The sequence below is a fragment of the Triticum urartu genome, chromosome 5A, assembly GCF_056163025.1.
Source record: "Triticum urartu cultivar PI428250 chromosome 5A, HENAU_Tu73, whole genome shotgun sequence".
In the NCBI taxonomy this organism is placed as follows: Eukaryota; Viridiplantae; Streptophyta; class Magnoliopsida; order Poales; family Poaceae; genus Triticum; species Triticum urartu.
This window is the reverse complement of record NC_141877.1, coordinates 133250355-133257569: the sequence shown is the minus strand read 5'-3', so window position 1 is coordinate 133257569 and position 7215 is coordinate 133250355.

The following is a 7215-nucleotide window of genomic DNA, read 5'->3' as shown; positions in this document are numbered from 1 at the left end:
CCTAAGTTCTTCACCTTGGGGATCGCCATTACTTTTAGTGGAAAAGAAGGATGGATCGTTAAGGATGGTTGTTGATTATCGAGGATTGAATGAAGTAACCATCAAGAACAAGTACCCACTATCGAAGATTAATGATCTGTGTGATCGATTGCAAGGAGCTAAGGTATTTTCCAAGATCGATCTGCGATCGGGATACCATCAGTTGAAGATTCGAGAACAGGATATACCTAAGACGGCTTTTACCACCAGGTATGGGCTGTATGAGTATACCGTTATGTCATTTGGTCTGACTAACGCACCTTCCTATTTTATGAACAAAGTATTTATGGAGTTTTTGGATAAGTTTGTCGTAGTGTTCATTGATGATATCCTAGTTTATTCTAAGAATGAAGAGGAGCATAAGGAGCATTTGCGTTTGGTACTTGGGAAGCTCAGAGAACATCAGTTATATGCCAAGTTTAGCAAATGTGAGTTTTGGTTCAAGGAAGTTGGATTTCGTCGGACACGTTATATCCGGAGAAGGTATAGCAGTAGATCCCACCAAGGTTGACACTGTGAAAAATTGGGAAGCCCCAACAACAGTTGGAGAGATCCGGAGTTTTCTGGAACTCGCAGGATACTACCGGAGATTCATTGAAAAATTCTCGAAGATTGCGAAGCCTATGACGGAGTGGTTGAAGAAGGATACCAAGTTCAAATAGACTGAGGAATGTGAGGCCTGTTTCCAGGAGTTAAAGAAACGTTTGGTTACATCACCTGTGTTGATTTTGCCGGATCAGAACAAGGATTATGAGGTGTATTGCGACGCTTCACGTCGAGGACTTGGAGCAGTGCTTATGCAGGAGGGAAGAGTTGTTTCATATGCCTCACGACAGCTTAAGCCTCATGAGTTGAATTATGCCACGCATGATTTGGAGTTAGCAGCCGTAGTGCATGCATTAAAAACTTGGAGACATTTTCTCATTGGCAACCATTGTGAAGTGTACACGGATCACAAGAGTTTAAAGTATATTTTCACGCAGAAGGAGTTGAATCTCAGGCAAAGGAGATGGTTGGAGCTCATCTAGGATTATGATATGAGATTGCATTATCATCCCAGAAAGGCTAATGTAGTAGCCGACGCGTTGAGCCGTAAAAGCCACGTCAATACCCTAATGACGGGAGATTTACCAAGGGAGTTAGCCAAAAATCTTCGTGAGCTTTGTTTGGAGATAGTTCCGAGAGGCTATGTAGCAGCATTAGAGATTCAGTCTACTTTGATGGATAAGATCAGAGAAGCCCAGAAGACTGACAAGGAGATTGCTTCTATAAAGGAGAAAATGAGCAAAGGAAAAGCTAAGGGATTTCATCTGGATGAGCACGATACCCTATGGTTTGAAGACCGGGTTTACGTGCCCAATGACCCGGAGATCAGGAAGTTGATACTGCAAGAGGCCCATGATTCACCATATTCGATTCACCCAGGGAATACCGAGATGTATTTGGATTTGAAGGATACTTTCTGGTGGACCGGAATGAAGAAGGATATTGCGGAGTATGTAGCAGTTTGTGATGTATGTCAGAGAGTAAAGGCAGAGCATCAGAAGCCAGCAGGATTGTTACAGCCATTGCCAATACCTGAATGGAAGTGGGATAAGTTAGGCATGGATTTTATTATGGGTTTACCCAGAACTCGTTCAGGCTATGAATCGATTTGGGTAGTAGTCGATCGTTTAACAAAGGTAGCTCATTTCATCCCAGTGAAGACTGCCTACACCAGTGCTAAGCTGGCAAAGATATACATGACCAGGATCGTATGTCTGCATGGAGTTCCAAGGAGCATTGTATTAGATAGAGGAACCCAGTTTACCTCAAAGTTCTGGAATCAGTTGCACGAAACTTTAGGTACCAGGCTAGAGTTCAGTATAGCTTTCCATCCATAGACAGATGGACAGGCCGAGAGAGTTAATCAGATTTTGGAGGATATGATGAGAGCTTGTGCGCTAGATTAGGGATCTAGTTGGGACGACAATTTACCATATGCAGAGTTCTCTTACAACAATAGTTATCAATCCAGTTTGAAGATGGACCCTTTCGAAGCCTTGTACGGAAGGAGGTGCAGGACCCCATTGTCATGGGATGAAGTTGGAGACCGCCAGTTGTTTGGACCGGATCTGATTAAGGAATCTGAACAGAAGGTGAAATTGATTCGCGATAGGCTCAAGGTAGCCCAGTCCAGGCAGAAGAGCTACACAGATTCGAAACGCAAGGAGACAGTCTACGAAGTCGGAGACCGAGCTTATCTTCGAGTATCTCCACTTCGAGGAGTTAAGCGCTTTGGAGTTAAGGGAAAGTTAGCGCCACGTTATGTAGGACCATACAAAGTTTTGGAGCGTATGGGAGAAGTAGCTTACAAGTTCACGATGTATTCCACGTTTCCCAGTTGAAGAAGTGCCACACAGAGATGGCTGATATACCACTGAGAGATACAGTGCCGCTGGAAGCGATTCAGTTGGACAATGATTTGACCTATGAGGAGAAACCAGTTAAGATTCTTGAGTATGCCAGACGAGTAACCCGCAGCAAGGTTATCATGTTTTGCAAAGTTCAGTGGAGCCACCACACGGAGGATGAAGCCACCCGGGAGCGAGAGGAAGATCTGCTGAAGGACCACCCTCACCTATTTTCTAGCCAACCCGAATCTCAAGGGAGAGATTCATCTTAAGGGGGGTAGGTTTGTAACATCCCAAATTTCCAATTTGGAATGTTATACATTAGATCATCATTGCGTATCATATTTATTGCTTTTGGGTTGATCCTAGAAATTTCACGCAACTCAAGGACCCTCGGAGAGAGTTGTTGATTTCGTTATTTTCATATTTGAGTTTTCTCAAATTTTGAAAAATAGGATCATTTGATTTTATTTATTTTATTTATTTTATCTTCAATTATTTCTATTACAAAAATATGAGAGAGGGAATAAAATGACTTTCCCAAATAAAGAAATATTGAGGATTTAATAATAAAATCAAATAAGATTTTATTTTGGATTTATTTGCTATTTTTTTGAATTTCGGAAAAATTGCACGTTTTCAAAAAGTTCATTTAGGGCCAAGAAAATGTTCATCTTGTTCGAAATATTTTATTTAGACGGTGAAAATTTGTTTTGGCATTTTTAGATTTTTATTTATTTATCTAGAATTTTTTTAGTCCGGCGAAATTATTTAAAAAAACCCACGCCCGACTGGGCCAAAGGCCCAGCCGAGCCAGGCCGGCCCGCCAGGAGCCGCCGCCTCCTGCGCCGTGCTGCCGCCGGACTCAAAGTCCGAGCCGGAGCCGCCCGCGCCGCCCGACCCCCTCCCCAAGCCAGGCCGCCGCCCCCACCCCCTTCCCCCTTTAAATAGCCACCCCCCTGGAGCCCGGAGCCGAGCCGCGCCGCCCCGCCCATCCAGCCCCGCTGCCGACGCCGCTTGCGCCTGCCGCCGCCTTGCGCCGCGCCGCCTCCGCCTTGCGCCGCCGCCGCCTGCCTCGCTGGAGTCTGAGCCGAGGTAGCCGCCGCCGCCCGATTTTCTAAGAAAAACCGATTCGGTTTTTTTAGAAAACCCTAGTTTTCGTTTTTTTAAATAGATCGGTTTTTTCCGGTTTATTTATTTAGCGAGCGTTCGCTCGTTCGTTCGTTTTAACGAACACCTTCATCGTTAAGTTCCAGAAAACGAACGTTCGTTCGTTATTCTGTTCATCGTTTCTCTTTTTCTCGGATTTTCCGCGATTATTTCTGATCCGATTTTCGTTCTAGTATAACTTTTCGCTCGTTTATCGGAATCATGCGATTCAAGCGCCTGGAGTTTCGTCTCGAAACCCTCTTTCCGTTTAACCAACTCAAAAAAGTTTTTGCCTCAGTAAAATTTGACCTAGATTCATATTAGTAAACGGAGTTTGTTTCTTTTGCCGTTTGTCTTTCGTTGCTTCATTCGATTTGATTCTTTTTGCCAACCGGAGTTCTTAAGTTGAACTATCTTGTTAGATCACTTATTTGAGTTTTACCTGTGCATTAGATGAGTACTTATTGTATGCTTATTTGTTTGCGATAGAGTACCCGAATTGCACCGCTTGCTACTTCAAATCCCTAGGTTTCACGGATCATCAGCAAGGCAAGTAACACTTTGATCATACTTCCTATTACCCAGTTTTTATTGCATTAGATCAATCCTCACACATTGCATGTTTAGGATCTAATTAAATTGTGATTTTTGGGAAGTAGATGAGGTAGTACCTATTACTTGTTTTATTATCAAACCTTTCGGAGTTACTTCTACGTTGCTTATCGCTATGCTCTGCTAGTAGACATGGATTGGGTGAGTGTATCCATGACAGATGTGAGATTGTTAAATTAATGGTTTATCTAAGGTGGCAACCTAAATACACATCTGGGTGGATTGAGGCACCTGTGTATTCCAGCGATTGCCTGTTTTTCTTTGGACCGCCACCCAGGCTCAAAGGGATCATGAGATTATTCATACTAGAAACTTCCGTGTGCAGCCACAAGTTATTATGGGCTCTAGCATAGTTGACTATGTCGTGCGAACTGTTACAGTGGTAGACTAGCAGATGTAGGGGATGTAGGTTGGTACGGTCTACCCGTTCGTAAGGTGCAAGCGCTTCTGAAAGACTATGTCTCGGCCATCCGTTTCTCAAACACCATGTAGTGCGAGAATTCCAACGGAGGAGATCGAGTCTTGTGGGGAAAAGTGCGCAAACCTTTGCAGAGTGTATAAACTAATCATGGTTAGCCGTGTCCCTGGTTATGGACATCTTGAGTATCTAGTACTTGGATTATCATGTGAATCTCATCATGTTACTCTAATTAATTTTGTTGGGTTTTAATGATGATATTTAATTGGGATTGAGAGCGTGTCTACACTCTCAATGTTTAACAACTACCATGATAGTTAAATAAAATTTATTCCTTTGCAGTAGGGAAAAATTGGCTTTACGCAAAACTGTAACCATAGAGCTTTCCACTAGCCAATTATGCATGTAGTATAGTCTTATTCTTCCATCATTCTCTATGTGTTACTTTGCCAGCATATTCCATGTGCTGGCCCGTTTTCGGGCTGCAACGTTCATGTTGCAGAATTTTCAGACGACGAGTAAGGAGACTTTTAGGTCGTGGTTCTATACTCAGTGATGCTGTTGGAGTTGATGGACTCACTTATCTTCCAAGCCTTCCGCTGTTATCGTTATTAGATGGCCTTAAGCCATTTTTATTGTAATAAGTTCTCTTTTGAGACACTCGATGTAATAAGTGTGTGATTGCTACTCTGTTATAAATCCTTCAAGTACTGTGTGGTGTCAGCATTACTGATCCAGGGATGACACCGGAGCATAGAGATCAGACTGGTTGAGGTCTGGTCGCTACATTTCATCACCTACATCACAAGTGCCACTTTGCTCCACTTGGGAGTCGTTATTATCATCAAACTCCACGTTACATGTCTCCTCAATAAGTCCTAACACCGTAAGCATGAGAGTTTGTAGCAAAACCAACAAATATGCCCTCTTGAGCTCTAGCCTCAAATTTAGACAAACGAACACCTTTCTTGAGAATGAAACACTTACACCCGAACACCCGAAAGTGCTTGAGGTTGGGCTTGTTACCGGTGAGTATCTCATATGGAGTTTTGTTCAAGCCTTTGCGGAGATAAAGCCGATTGGATGCATGACACACGGTGTTGATGGCTTCGGCCCAAAAGTTGTATGGAGACTTGAACTCTGCCATCATGGTCCTTGCCGCATCCATGAACGTCCGGTTCTTCCTCTCCGCTACACCATTTTGTTGAGGGGTGTATGGTGCGGAATATTGATGCTTGATCTCCTTGTCACTAAGAAACTCATCCAAGGTGTAGTTCTTGAACTCGGTGCTGTTGTCACTTCTTATCGTCAAAATCTTTGCATTGTGTTAGCGTTGAGCTTCATTTGCGAAGTCAATTACGGTTTGTTCGGTCTCACTCTTCCTCTTGAAGAAGTATACCCAAGTGTATCTTGAATAATCATCCACAATCACCAAGCAATACTTTCTACCCCTAAGACTATCAAAGGATGGAGATCCAAAGAGATCCAAGTGAAGGAGCTCTAAGGGCCTCTTCGAGTAGATGATAGTCATGGGAGGGTGAGCCTTCTCATGTAGCTTTCCTTCAATACAAGCACAATCTTGGGCAAAAATAACATTTGTTAGTCCACGGACATGGTCCCCCTTGATAAGACTTTGCAAAGATCTCATATTGACATGGGCTAAACGGCAATGCCAAAGCCATCCCACATCAACTTTAGCCATTAGGCATGTCGCGGTCTTAGTGGGTGTCTCCGAAAAGTTAATCACATAGAGATCGTTCTCGACATGACCAACAAAGGATACTTTAAGAGTCTTGCTCCATAAGAGGGCCACGATATCAATGTCAAACAAAGTGGCAAAGCCCATGAGTGCAAGTTGACGAACGGAAAGTAAATTGTATGCAAGGGACTCAACAAGCATGACTTTCTCGATCGTGAGATCATGAGAAATGACAACCTTGCCAAGTCCCAATACCTTAGAAGATGAGGCATCACCCCACTCAACATCGATGGGCATAGATGATATCTTGTGCACGTCTGATATGTCCATTTTGCATCATGCTTTTATATCGATATTTATTGCATTATGGGCTGTTATTACACATTATGTCATAATACTTATGCCTATTCTCTCTTATTTTACAAGGTTTACATGAAGAGGAGGAATGCCGGCAGCTGAAATTCTGGGCTGGAAAAGGAGCAAATATTAGAGACCTATTCTGCACATCTCCAAAAGTCGTGAAACTCCACGGGAATTATTTTCAGAATATATAAAAAATATTGGGCGAAGAAAGTACCAGAAGGGGGCCACCCACCGTCCACGAGGGTGGGGGCACGCCCTACCCCCCTGGGCGCCCCCTGCCTCATGGGCCCCCTGGTGGCCCTCTGATGCCCATCTTTGGCTATATGGAGTCTTTGGTCGAGGAAAAAATCATAAGCAAGCTTACAGGATGAAACTCCGCCGCCACGAGGAGGAACCTTGGTGGAACCAATCTAGGGCTCCGTCGGAGCTGTTCTGTCGAGGAAACTTCCCTCCGGGAGGGGGAAATCATCACCAACGATCCTCTCATTGGGAGGGGGTCAATCCCCATCAACATCTTCACAAGCACCATCTCATCTCAAACC